The following is a 12,601-nucleotide window of genomic DNA, read 5'->3' on the forward strand; positions in this document are numbered from 1 at the left end:
AAAATTAAAGGTCACTTTAATTATTTCTATTATTTAATTATTCTTCTATATAGAAGGCTGTTTATGTACAAGAGATACTTATATCTGATGGGGTACTATAGTATTTATAATAATGAAAAACTTTCCCTCTATATCTTTCTCTCTTTGGGTGTTGGCAGTTGAAGTTGTTGCTTTATTACTGTCTGTAAATTACTAAATTTTATAAATATAACCTAAAATAAACTATTTAAAACTAAATAAAATATAAAACGTCCTCGAAACCACCGCAGCGAGGCACAGTTCCTAAGATGCTGGCAGCATTGCCCCTTTGGATGGCCAAACTAATTCGTTGGCCAAGGTAACTGCCCGCTCTAGGATCACCGGTAGACTCGATAACCCTTTTCGATAATTCTTTGAAAAGAGCTCTTGCCTCCCGACCCCACGGTCCCAAATTCTCTACTCCAAAAGGCACAAAAATGAAGCTGCTATCCAGGTTTCATATTTACGCCTCTTGGCCTGCTCGGCACTGGTAGCAGCCGCACCCATCATTGACGAGGTGGCCTGGATGTGTGATGCAGCTAGGGTATCAACACAAGTTGCATCCCACAGAAGTGACCTTCCAAGCCTCCAAGGTATGAGCGTCATACCATCAGGTCTCTTGCCATCGCTCCGCGCCAAACCAATAGGTTCTAATACAGCTGGTACGTGAGCGGTAGCAAGAGATCGTCTGATGATGTCGTTGATGGTGCTCTGGCGAGAGAAGCGACCAGCGCTTCTTGAACAGGAGAGTCCATTTCAGTTAACCAACAGTTTCATACTTATATATTACGTATATTTATTTAAATTATCTATACATTGTGTATTTATGTATATATTGCAACACCCTTGGCACTATCCCGTTCTCTTGCTCCAAGTCCTTTCTACAAAGATTGCTTGCAGCAATAAGGCCGCCTTTGCATGTCTACATTGTTTACTGTTTCATTGTTTCAATGTTCCTTTACCTATATGTATGTTACGTGCAATAAAGTGTTTCTTCTTCTTCTTTTTCCCGAGAGCAATTATTTTGGAGAAATTACTGCAATGTTGTTTGCATTTAAAGTCAGACTAGGGTCATTTATTAATATAACATATACAGGATAAGATTATGGTCCTAGATAATATTAAAATAATAATTCACAGGCACGTTTATACGCACACACGTACACGTGTAATCCGATTTGGAAGCGGTGATAGACCAATGGGTAGTACTTCGACATCACCTTTGAGGCTTCGGAGTACCGAGATTGAGTCCCATCACGACCTCCAACCAACCTCTAACTTTACAAATGTTTATGTGCGTTTTAATCACTAAAATATCACTGGCTTTAACGGTAAAGGAAAACATCGTGAGGAAACCTGCATGCCTGAGAGTTTTCCATCATGTTGGCAAAGGCGTGAGGAGTCCACTAATCCGCACTGGGCCAGTGTGGTGGACTAAGTCCTTAAACGCTTCTCACTGTGAGAGAAGACCCGTGCTCTGTAATAGGATGATTATGCAAATTTTTTGAGAAAGCTGAAAATTAAAGTTATTTGAAATTATTATAATTTCTGAAAATTTTGCCTAACCTAGAGTTGAACTTAGAACTTTCCGTCGTACTTAGGACTTGCGCACTCCACTAAGCTAAGGAGGTCACAAATATAATAGTGATTTCCCGCAAAAGTCATCACAAAGGCTTTTACAGTCTGTTAAACAAAATCGTCGGTACCTCATTTGTATAAAGGTAATTACCAGCTGTGGAGTATTGTTATCCGAAATGCCATGGTATTTGCCGGTCGGCTATTTCGTAACTGTGGAGTAAAGAACAATAAAATCATTACCTAGTTTGATATAAAGTACTTTATACTTACCTACTGTTATCTATGGTCCGATACAGGAAGATTAGGGTTGGCAACTCGGAAATTTTTCTCTTGTATTGATATTTATACAAATATAGCAGAGATCGCTACTTAGCGATAAGGCCGCCTTTTGTATCCTGCTTCATTCTTTGTCTTCATTGTCTCGTTTTTCTTATTGGTGTACAAATAAAGAATATAAATAAATAAATAAATATAAAGTACTCTATACTGTTACCTATGGTCCGATACAGGAAGATTAGGGTTGGCAAGTAGGATTTTTTTTTTTTTTGTATTTGTATAGATATCTATACAAATACATACATACTTGAGCCCACGGTGTTCAAAGTTTTCTAATTTGCATCCAGTGTGCGGCCAATCGACAAGACTCCTAAGCGAGGCCACTCCGCTGCTTCCTACCTGCGTCCTTAGCGGCGGTCAAGATTGCGTCCACCATACGACCGACCAATCACAAGAAGCGCGCGTTTGATTAAGCTAGCATATAAATTTTTATTACGTTGTATACAAATACTAGCCGACCTGGGTCCGCGCTGGAGTTTACTGTGTTCTAATATCAAGCAAACATGAACGCCGCTAAGGTCACAGGTTGGACGAATAGTTACCCTCGCTTAGGAATCTGGTCGATTGGTCACATTGGACTAAAAACGGACGAAAAAACTATTAAAAATATTTGCTTTTGCAACATAGAATATTAGTCTTAAAGAGTTACTAATTGTTTTATTTGATAGAATTTTTTTTTCTTATTTATTCTAAAGCTATCGAGGTGTGTCGAGTAATAGGTTTCAGGTGCGTTTACCCATCATTGAAAGGACTCAAATAAGATTTCGTACATACACACTGTTAAAATGTATCCCTTCCGTGGTCGGGTAATAATAGCGGTTATTTCGTACCGAAGCTGACGGGTACATAGTACAAAGTAGGTCTGTACAGACCCGTAGGATGTTCGGCTTTCCGAGCAGTTTGCGATCTTTGACCTCTACAATAGCGTAAACGTGAACCTATTTCACCTTATTTGTATCACGTGTTTTTCCAATGATGGTATTTCTGAGGTAAAAAACTTGTTCCATTCACAGAAATGATTCTATTTTTCCAGTAATAAGTAGGTACCTATCTATTTACATAAACCTCTCAGATTTCGCTTAGCAAACTAGAAATAAAGGGCGGGATCGGCATTTTTTGTGTAATTTGTTTTGAAACTATGCAATTAAAAAAAAATGAATATAAAAACTCATAGCCTCCATTTTTTCCCTATTTGTTATGAAAATAAAAACAGTCATTTTTTCTACACAAATAGGTAATGTTAAAGTGTCTGTTTGTGCACCAAAATAACAGCGTTTACTAAAAGCATACCAAGACTTTTAACAAAAAAAACAATTCATAATTTTTTTTGTATGACCGTTCGTTGCGACTAATCTCCGATAAGGACCGATTTCGACGGGACTTTCGCAGGCAGATAGAGGGAGTAACTTATACTAATTTTTATTTCGGAAATGTACCAGTCAGTAGGTAAACTTAAAAACTATGAGAGTCCCACGTTTTATGCCTAATATAAAACTTGTTGCAGACGGAGAAAGCAAAGTATTTTGTCGAATATTATAAGCGCGCAAGTTTGTGAGGATGTATGGATGCAAAAACCAGTCACATTCATACGCATTTGACTGAAATTTGGATTGAAATGAGGTACCCTGTACTTTTTACGTCGGAAAATTCAAAGTTCACGGTGATGAGCTATATGTATAGCTATAGTCGGCCATAGCAAACTTACTCGACCAATTTAGATAGCTGCGGCCCGCGGTATTATTCGTACTAATAGTAGATTAAACGACAGGGAAAACACCTTCAAACTATGTACGTACGTGAAAATATCCCGGGGTGTGTTCAGAAGTTGAACATAATACTTTTCATATCGATCGTGAGGAAAAAAACGCTATAAATATTTCTAAAAAGATTGTCAATTAGCCAAAAAGTTTGTTTATGTGCCCAAATTATAAGCTTATATTTTATTCAGATTAGATTGTCTATTATAAAAGTAGATTTGAGTAAATAGGTTGTATGGTCATTGATCTTTGCCAGTCCTGAAGGAGGACAATTCAATAAAAAAGTAGTAAAGTATGAGAGGCTGTACAGACTGTTATCTTTTTTAATCACTTTACCACCCGCGCTAAAGTAATGATGTGATTTCCTCTCGCAGATTTGGAACGCCCATTTTCCGAACATGGTTACTGATTATATAAACAAGAAAATTACGTGTACAAACCTATACACTAGAGCTAGCTTTAAATAATGGCGATAGAGGTTTTTGTTTCGATACATTGATAGAATTGTTAAACTATAAAATGATGTTGGAAAAGAGCAAGCTGCTGAGTTTCTTACCGGTTCTTTTCAGTGGAATCTGCCTTCCGAACCGGCGGTAGAGTCACTACAAACAGACTGACTTGACGTTTCAAAAGTGCTATATTAGGCCTACTTGAAATAAATAAATTTTAAATTTGAATTTAAGAAATCTTAATAACAAGACAATAAAACGTTGCCATTCTAATAACTTTTTTAATAACGTGTATCACGTGATAGTGCTTGACCACAATCTCACCTGATGGAAAGTGCAGATGTGGCAAAGGATGGGACACGCATGCTTAGAAGATGCCTATTCACTCTTGTTTTATAAACACAGGACTCGGAAGGGGGTTCAGAGTTCCAGCTATGCGCATAAGAAAAAAAGATGCAAATCGCTTTGTGATAGTTTTTGGGATATATACCTATAAGTATTTTGGAATTTCGTTTTCGTCAATGGCGCCTCGCATTATTACTCTTTCGATACACGTGAAGAAAGCTATCCTTCCTAAATCGCTCAACTGTTTACGAAACTAACATATTTTCCTGTGGGAATCAAGAGTAGATACAATCGCACAATGACGTAGTCTGTCGAAGTTCAGCAATTACAACGAGCTGTGCGTATACCATTTTAATAATCGCCTACGATTTTTACGCCCCATGCCTACTTCATCCATTATTAATGTGTCTGTGTGAACGTAATATAGTTGCGTGTTATTGAATTTAGTCATGGATACCTTGTTTTTCCGTTGGTAAATTGCCGCATAGGTATTCTAATTGTGGATGCTTTGTCCCGCAATCGCTATGTAGGTAGGTATGCTATCGCCTATAGGTAGATACCTACTAGAATAAAGCCGCGTTCATACTGAGTCTTAGTTCTTTATCTATATTTTAAGGGTAATGTCCATATTTAAGCTCCAGTCAGAATAACGGGATATGCTTCCACCGGAAAAAGGTCTCCGGAACCATGAGAGCAAACTTGCAAATCGCAAGCACATTTGACCTTTTGACGACTTTCCTGGCGCAGTGGTCTTACAAGTGAAGGCATTTAAAATTTCTGAATTTTCTCTAATTAGGTATGAGGGGAGGCTTCGGCCGTGTCTATTCACCATCCTACTGACAAAGGGGTAGGGGTATTAGTTTAATATAACACCTATTCACCTAACAGGTTAGCCCGCTACCATCTTAAACTTCATTCAACCGCTACCATCTTGTAAGTGAGCATGCTCACTTACAAGCTGTAGTTGAATAAAAAAACCTTTTAAATCTACGGCCCGTACTATTTATTGTAATTCCTGTCAAAGGCATTTTTGCACAATATGGTTTAGCGTTATTGCAGGTGATGACTCGATGATGAACTACTATATTTTTCTTTTCTTTATTCCATTGCAAGTTAGCTCTTGACCACAATTACAAGTGATGATGCAGTCTAAGGCTACTTAATTAAAGTTGTTAACTTTTAGGTTTAGAAAGGTCCTTCATTTAAACTTTGAAGTAGAAACAGTTTAAGGAAACACATAGGTACCGTCACTCACGATACGACTTCTTTTTAGACCAGTAGTGCGCGTTTGGATCCCTCATAGCTTTAGTTTTATCTAACAGTCCACCATCATTATTTCAATATGTTGCTTCTAAATGTTTAATTTAGGAACAGTTTAATGCCATAAACATAGGTAGTCGCGATACGATATCTTCTTAGACCAGTGCATGTTTCGAATCCTCAATTCTTATTTTAAGTTGTACCTGTACCTGTACCTGTTGTATTGTTTAACGAATGCGAATGTAGTTATGACTTACCTCACTACAATGTATAAGTACCTACTGTATTCGTAGATATCCACAACGGTATTTAAATTATTAAATAAGTAAATAAATAAGAATTTTTTTATGATAAATATACATAAATACTTATTATATACAGATACTGAATAAATATTAATGTTCATCACACACACATTTCCCAGTTGTGGGAATCGAACTCACAGCTACGGACTCAGAAAGCTGCCAAATGATATGGCCACGTACCGTCCCGTACGGTGTGTATCTGTGTTTAAACCATTCTTACCTTCTTTACAATTTTGTAAGCAAATTAATTTCAGCAGTAAAAGGGCATATCATTGTTACCTTATACTTTAAAAGTAGGTGAGTATGTAGGTAGCAAGGTTGCAAACGGTTTTAAAAGTTGATATATATTACCGTTAAAAATAAATCATCAAAGTGTATTTCCATGTTTCATTGTTATTGTGGGAAGAATGCTGACTTGCTGAGTGAGCTCAATTTATAAAATAACGTGTAGCGTAGCATCATAACTAACGGGGTGAACGACCGTAATTACCGCAACCGCATCATTACTGGAATAGTATATTTATCCGCGCCAGCCTTTCCTATCTCTACATCCTACATTAAATATTATTTTATTGAAACATTATTTTTATGCAACGTGTAACCGAGTTGCGAAATAATGTTGAAAGATGCATAAGTGTACTCCAAAACATTCTAAGTGTTTACTTATGACAACCCTATTGAAGATAAAAGACCGGCACGCGCATAGTCCCTACGCAACGTTACGCCTACCCAGTGGCGTGCATAGAGGGTATGCACAGGGTATGCAGATGATATAAAATGAAGAAAATCTCCAGTGTGAGTTATAAATACTTGAGGGTAGGCTTTTTATAACTCTTACAATGCCTATCCTTAAGTTTTTTTATAACTCATACTGGAGTTTTTTTTCGTTTTATATCTATTGCATACCCTGTGCATACCCTCTATGCACGCCACTGCGCCTACCTAACAAAGTGACAGGAGTGACACTTTTATACTTTTGCATGTGATGTTAGACCTGTATCTGATTCTTCATTAAAAACTATCGCAGAAGTTTATTAAAAAACTATTAGGTTTTCGGTTTCACTGATAAGTCTCAGAGAAATTACATAAGGTAACTCTAAAGCCTATTCAATAAAATTTATTTTAATTGACTTCAGCGCAAAAGAGCATAAGGTACTACTTACACGCCATTCAGTTGCAGTTTATCATTCATCTTCATTGTCTGACCAATAGGCACTTTGCGTGTAGCATTGTACTTGCTGATAAAAATTTATCATTTGAATATATTATCCACACCCTGTTGGGCTACAGAACACTAGCGTAACGGTTGTTAGCTAAAGATGTATAGAAAGTTTATTGTTATTATTTTATTCCGCTAAAAGTTAGACCCTGCAATATCACCTGGTAGTAAGGTAAAGGTAGGTATGTATGGTAGCGGGCTTATCTGTTAGGGGGATAACACTTATATTAATTAATCGGTCTCTACAAAATATTCTAGTAACAAAATAACGGTTAGGATCTATAAAACGTGCTGAACCTAATCTTACGACTTTAGATTGTTTACGGGAACCTGAAAAAAGTGCATAGATTTTTACGCGGACTCCATACCAACTTGAAGCGTGGAAAAATGAGCTTTAAGTCATGCGGCACAAAGTTAGTAGTTAAACAAATTTGAAACGTCGACGATGGGTGGATGATGCGTTGTACACTCGTCGACTACGCGTAGCCAACTTGTTGAAACCGCGATGCCCATGCGCTGATGTGGTAGGAGGGATAGTCAAAGCCGAGCTGAAGACGGGACTGGACTAAAATTTAGTTTACTTAAAACACTCAAACTGTAATATTAGTTCCGCTGAATCGAAGCAGCGCCATCTATTGACACATATTACAGTTTCCTAGTATTACAACTAGATGACGCTCTAAACTGTAATAGACGCTCTAAGCTCTAAACTGTAATAGTAGTATCATCATCATATCAACCCATTACCAGCCCGCTACGGGACACGGGTCTCCTCCCACAATGAGAAGGGGTTAAGGCCGTAGTCCACCATGCTGGCCCAGTATGGATTGGTGAACAACCCATTGAGTTTATTATAGAGAACTCTCAGGCGTTTTAAGCAAATTATATTTTTAATACTTAAAACGCACATTACTTAGAAAATTCAGCGGTGCGCGCTGGGATTCAAACTCCCCTCGAAACTGAAGTCGAAGTCCTACTCACTGGGCTATAATCGTTCCTGAACATTTTTTTTAGGCGCTCCTTTAATACCACATAAATCGTAGTTTACTTTCACGCGATCGAATCAGTAAATGTTGGTAGAAAATCTCACATCTCTCTTCCCACAGGTTTCGTACGAGGCGACTCAGGGAATTTATAGAAGAACGGTCAGCCGCGTCCTCCTTGCTAATACTACCATCTCCTGCAATCACCGTCCCGTGTGCCGATTATGTACAAACCCTCCCAATGTGAGAGGCCTTTAGTCCAACACTGGCCTGTTATAGGCTATTGATGCGATAAGTTTCCTATCCAAAAAGCTTCAAATAGAGACAAAATTGAAGCTACCATTAGTATATAGACATCCAGCCAGTGTATTAATAATAGAGGTCATTGTATAACATATTACTAACAGTTACCCGCGATTTCCTTTTCGAACAACTTTTGATACGTAAAACTTTTCATTAAATTCTTTCCTGGATTTAGAAATGCAACAAAGGTTTTTTGAAATCCGACTGTCAGTTCCAGAGATAAACGCGTTTAAACAAACAAGTATAATTTTATCAGACCGACCCGGACGTTGTGATCCATATTCGAATAGGCTGACGATCTACCTGGCGCAACGGTGAGCGCTGTGAATTTAAGTAGGAGGTCGATTTTCGGCAATCTGGTCTGGTCTGGTGGGAAGGCTTTGGCCTATACTAGTTACTACTCTACAGACTAAGATGTGCCCATGTGGCATAGAGATCATAGAGATTAATAGATAGAAAACAATCCAGAATCACGTGCAAATATTTAATTGACGGCAAAATATTTTCATTATAATTAAATTGACATACTATTTTACAATATTAGCTCTTTTAAGCTTATTTTATCATTTATTACATCAACTGTTTAGAAAAAAAAACATACAAAATCGGGTGATATTTAAATATAAATGTAATATTCTCATTAAAATTCAGGAACTCAATAACACGAATCTGTTTAGGCGTTGATCATTATTTACATTTTTAATAAGAGCTGTCATGTAAAACTAATGGAAGATGGGCACAATATATGGATCCACTTCGATCATATACACTTACAGCGACCTTTGGGTTATTAATACTATTGTTACATAGAACCTTATTACTATCCATTAAAGTTCATAATCGTTCGTGAGTAGATATGCCTGACATACCTACGTATAATAAATGAACTAATTAGTAATAAATAATATCCAGTAATCTAAATTAATAATTATAAATTGTAATAAATATTATTATATTTGCACGGCATATTATGATAATGGCAAAATGTGAGCATTAAAATAATACGAACGAACACCAAAACTGCACCATATTTAGAAAATAAATATTATTTGATTTGATTTGATTTGAATAAAGCAGTTCCGAAAATATTTTCGGAACTACTTTATTCAAGTCAAAGATTCGATTTCCGAAGACTTAAGGAATATTCCGTAAGTCTTCGGAAATCAAAATGCCTTTACATAAACCTTTTGTTATATTATTAAACTATTCTTTAATTGTAAAAAAGGTTCGAGTACTTCTAGTATAGTGTAAAATTTTTCTGAGATTAGCATTAATTAATCTAGACCTCTTGTCCAGATTAATTATCAAAACCTAAAAGTATAATTACGATTTTGGTGAAGCACTTCAATTATCTTTATTAAGAAATTATTTACATTACATAAAATACATAAAAAGCCTACCCTTAATTAAGTATTTAGACTCGTACTGGAGATTTTCTACAATTTGTATCATCTGCATACCCTGTGCATACTCGATACCCTATATGCACGCCACTGATGGCGGGAGTTCTTCCCCGGACAAGCTTTATTACTACTGCAGAATAATAAGCTGACATTAATAAAACATAATATATATAGCTAGCTACACTAAGGCGCTGTGTGTGGTATCTGCCATAATCACCCATAGTTCCTTGCTATTTAAAAATATTTTTATACATCATTAAGTACCTTAGGCTTAAAATTATAAACAAAAATATTACATATTAAAATGTACTTAGAAATATTACAGTCATGAAATATAAAATTATTTAGTACCTTTATATCACGGTTTAAAGCCGAAGTATTGTTATAAATTAAAATAAAATAATACAAGTAAAATGTAACAAGGATGTTTGTTAAATTATACGCAGAGAGCTTATAATATCATAATATTAAAGAAATGTCATTGTAATAGTCCTAAAAGGAATTTATTTTATTTTATTAATTTTTATTTTTATTTGCCGGCTTGGGAAAATAAATTATTATTTGGTATTTAATATTTTTGTACTTAGTACCAGTCCGGATTGAAATTGGTGTTGCCAAACGCCGTGCCTAGGAGAGCACGCTAAGGCGCCGCTCCCGGTTATCATCACTAGTATGTGGTAAAAAGTTTTCAAGTTCACCACATCGCAATGGAGCAGCGTGATGGAATTTATATGTATTTTTATTATTACTATATAGCCTGCTGACCTGTTAGGCGTACGCCACTCCTGTTAAACCCCGCAAATATTCGCACTATTGTATATTTTGAGAAAGAGATGGCATGACATCGGCCGCCTTTTATAAAACTATTCTTTAATGGCGCGGGTAGTAATGATTTCATTCCAAATTGTTACATGTGTTTTCGAATGGTACTTATACAATTTTAAATCTTTAGCTATTAAATTGGTGGTCTTGTGATTTAATTTATTATGGCTGTTTTAAGATAAAGAGACTCAAAATTATACATTTCATAAAGAAAAAGTTTTTACTAATAAAAGTTCTATAGCCTGTGGTGAGTTGTACAATATTTGATCTCTATCTGATATCAGTAATAAGGTATTAGTATTTAGGATCGCAATTAGTGTTATTTTTTACGGGAATAGGAAATAGGTAATAAGCATAGCTTGACGGCCGATTGGCGCAGTGGGCAGCGACCCTGCTCTCTGGGTTTAAAGCAGTGATGAACATGAATGTTTTTCATTGTCTATGTGTTTATATCTATATTATAAGTATTTGTGTATATTATTCATAAAAATATTCATATGTTATCTTAGTCCCATAACACAAGCTAAGCTTACTTTGGGGCTAGATGGCGATGTGTACATTGTCGTAGTATATTTGTTATATATTTTATTTAAAGGATATAACAACAATTAGATTAAGATTTTGAAAAGCTACACTATCATAAGGCTTATGTATTCTGTAATGATATTTTTTGGAACAAGAATATAAATAAAAAAAAATAAACAATATTCGATAGCAGAAGACAAAACATTGCGTAACTATGCTACCGCTTTACAACGTTTATTAATAAAGGGGTAAATGTATATCTTATTTCTACAATTCTTAAGTCTAATCAAGGCGAATTTATAAATATATATTATAACAAACTTACTGATCTGCTAATATACGGTAATTTGTCGCTCGGCCAACTAAACTGTATTTTGTTTTGAAATATACACATATATATAGGTTTCATAAATATCACACACAAAAAATTACACTGAAGGAAAATAAATACTTGGAAACATTACTTTGATCAATGTTGCGATTACCAAAGACAATCTAAATCTTTTAAAGTGTTTCTGTTATTCCACTACAAGTCATGATACAGTCTAATATGTTAAAGGTCTACCCTAACGTATGGCAGTTATATTAAGCCCATGTACCTAATCGGTTTTTGTACGACATAAATCGCTTAGCGGCACGTATTCGTCCCTACGGTGGCAACTAGCCAAGGCAGAAGGCTTCCACCAGATCCGACCATACGAACTCAGAAATTAATAATTCCCCAATTGCCCCTACTGGGGATCCAACCCGAGACTCACACTTAAAACCATAGCGCTCACCGCTGCGCCAGGGAGGTCTTCAATAATCATTGCACCTACCGAAAGACCTACCGACATAAAAGAGATAGCATGTTGTACCTAATCTGTCAAATCGGTGGTGGGATTTATTTTGGTGCTCTTTTAATATTTAGCACCAATGAGTCTGTGCCATTATGTTAATTCTGTTGCCGAGTACTTACGTATTAACATAACAAGTCTATGGTATACGACGTTCATGTAAAAAAAATCGCGCGCAAAGTTAATGTAAAATGTAAAACTTGAAACAAAAAAAAAACTTTATTGGTAACATTAGAATTCGATAGGTATTTTGACTGCATACGACAATCATTAAATATATTAACCTACATAATAAATGTAAGATAAGATAATTGTAACATAAGTTTTGTCTATAGGTAAATACTTTCTCAACTTACCTTTTTACACAACTATATAAATATAACTTTCCTGGCAGTTTTGTTTAGCCTTTATGGAAATTTACGTGGGGTTTAGTTATTTTTTTCTGTATAATATAGTTACTTT

Source organism: Pararge aegeria, chromosome 4 (assembly GCF_905163445.1).
Source record: "Pararge aegeria chromosome 4, ilParAegt1.1, whole genome shotgun sequence".
NCBI classification, from domain to species: Eukaryota; Metazoa; Arthropoda; class Insecta; order Lepidoptera; family Nymphalidae; genus Pararge; species Pararge aegeria.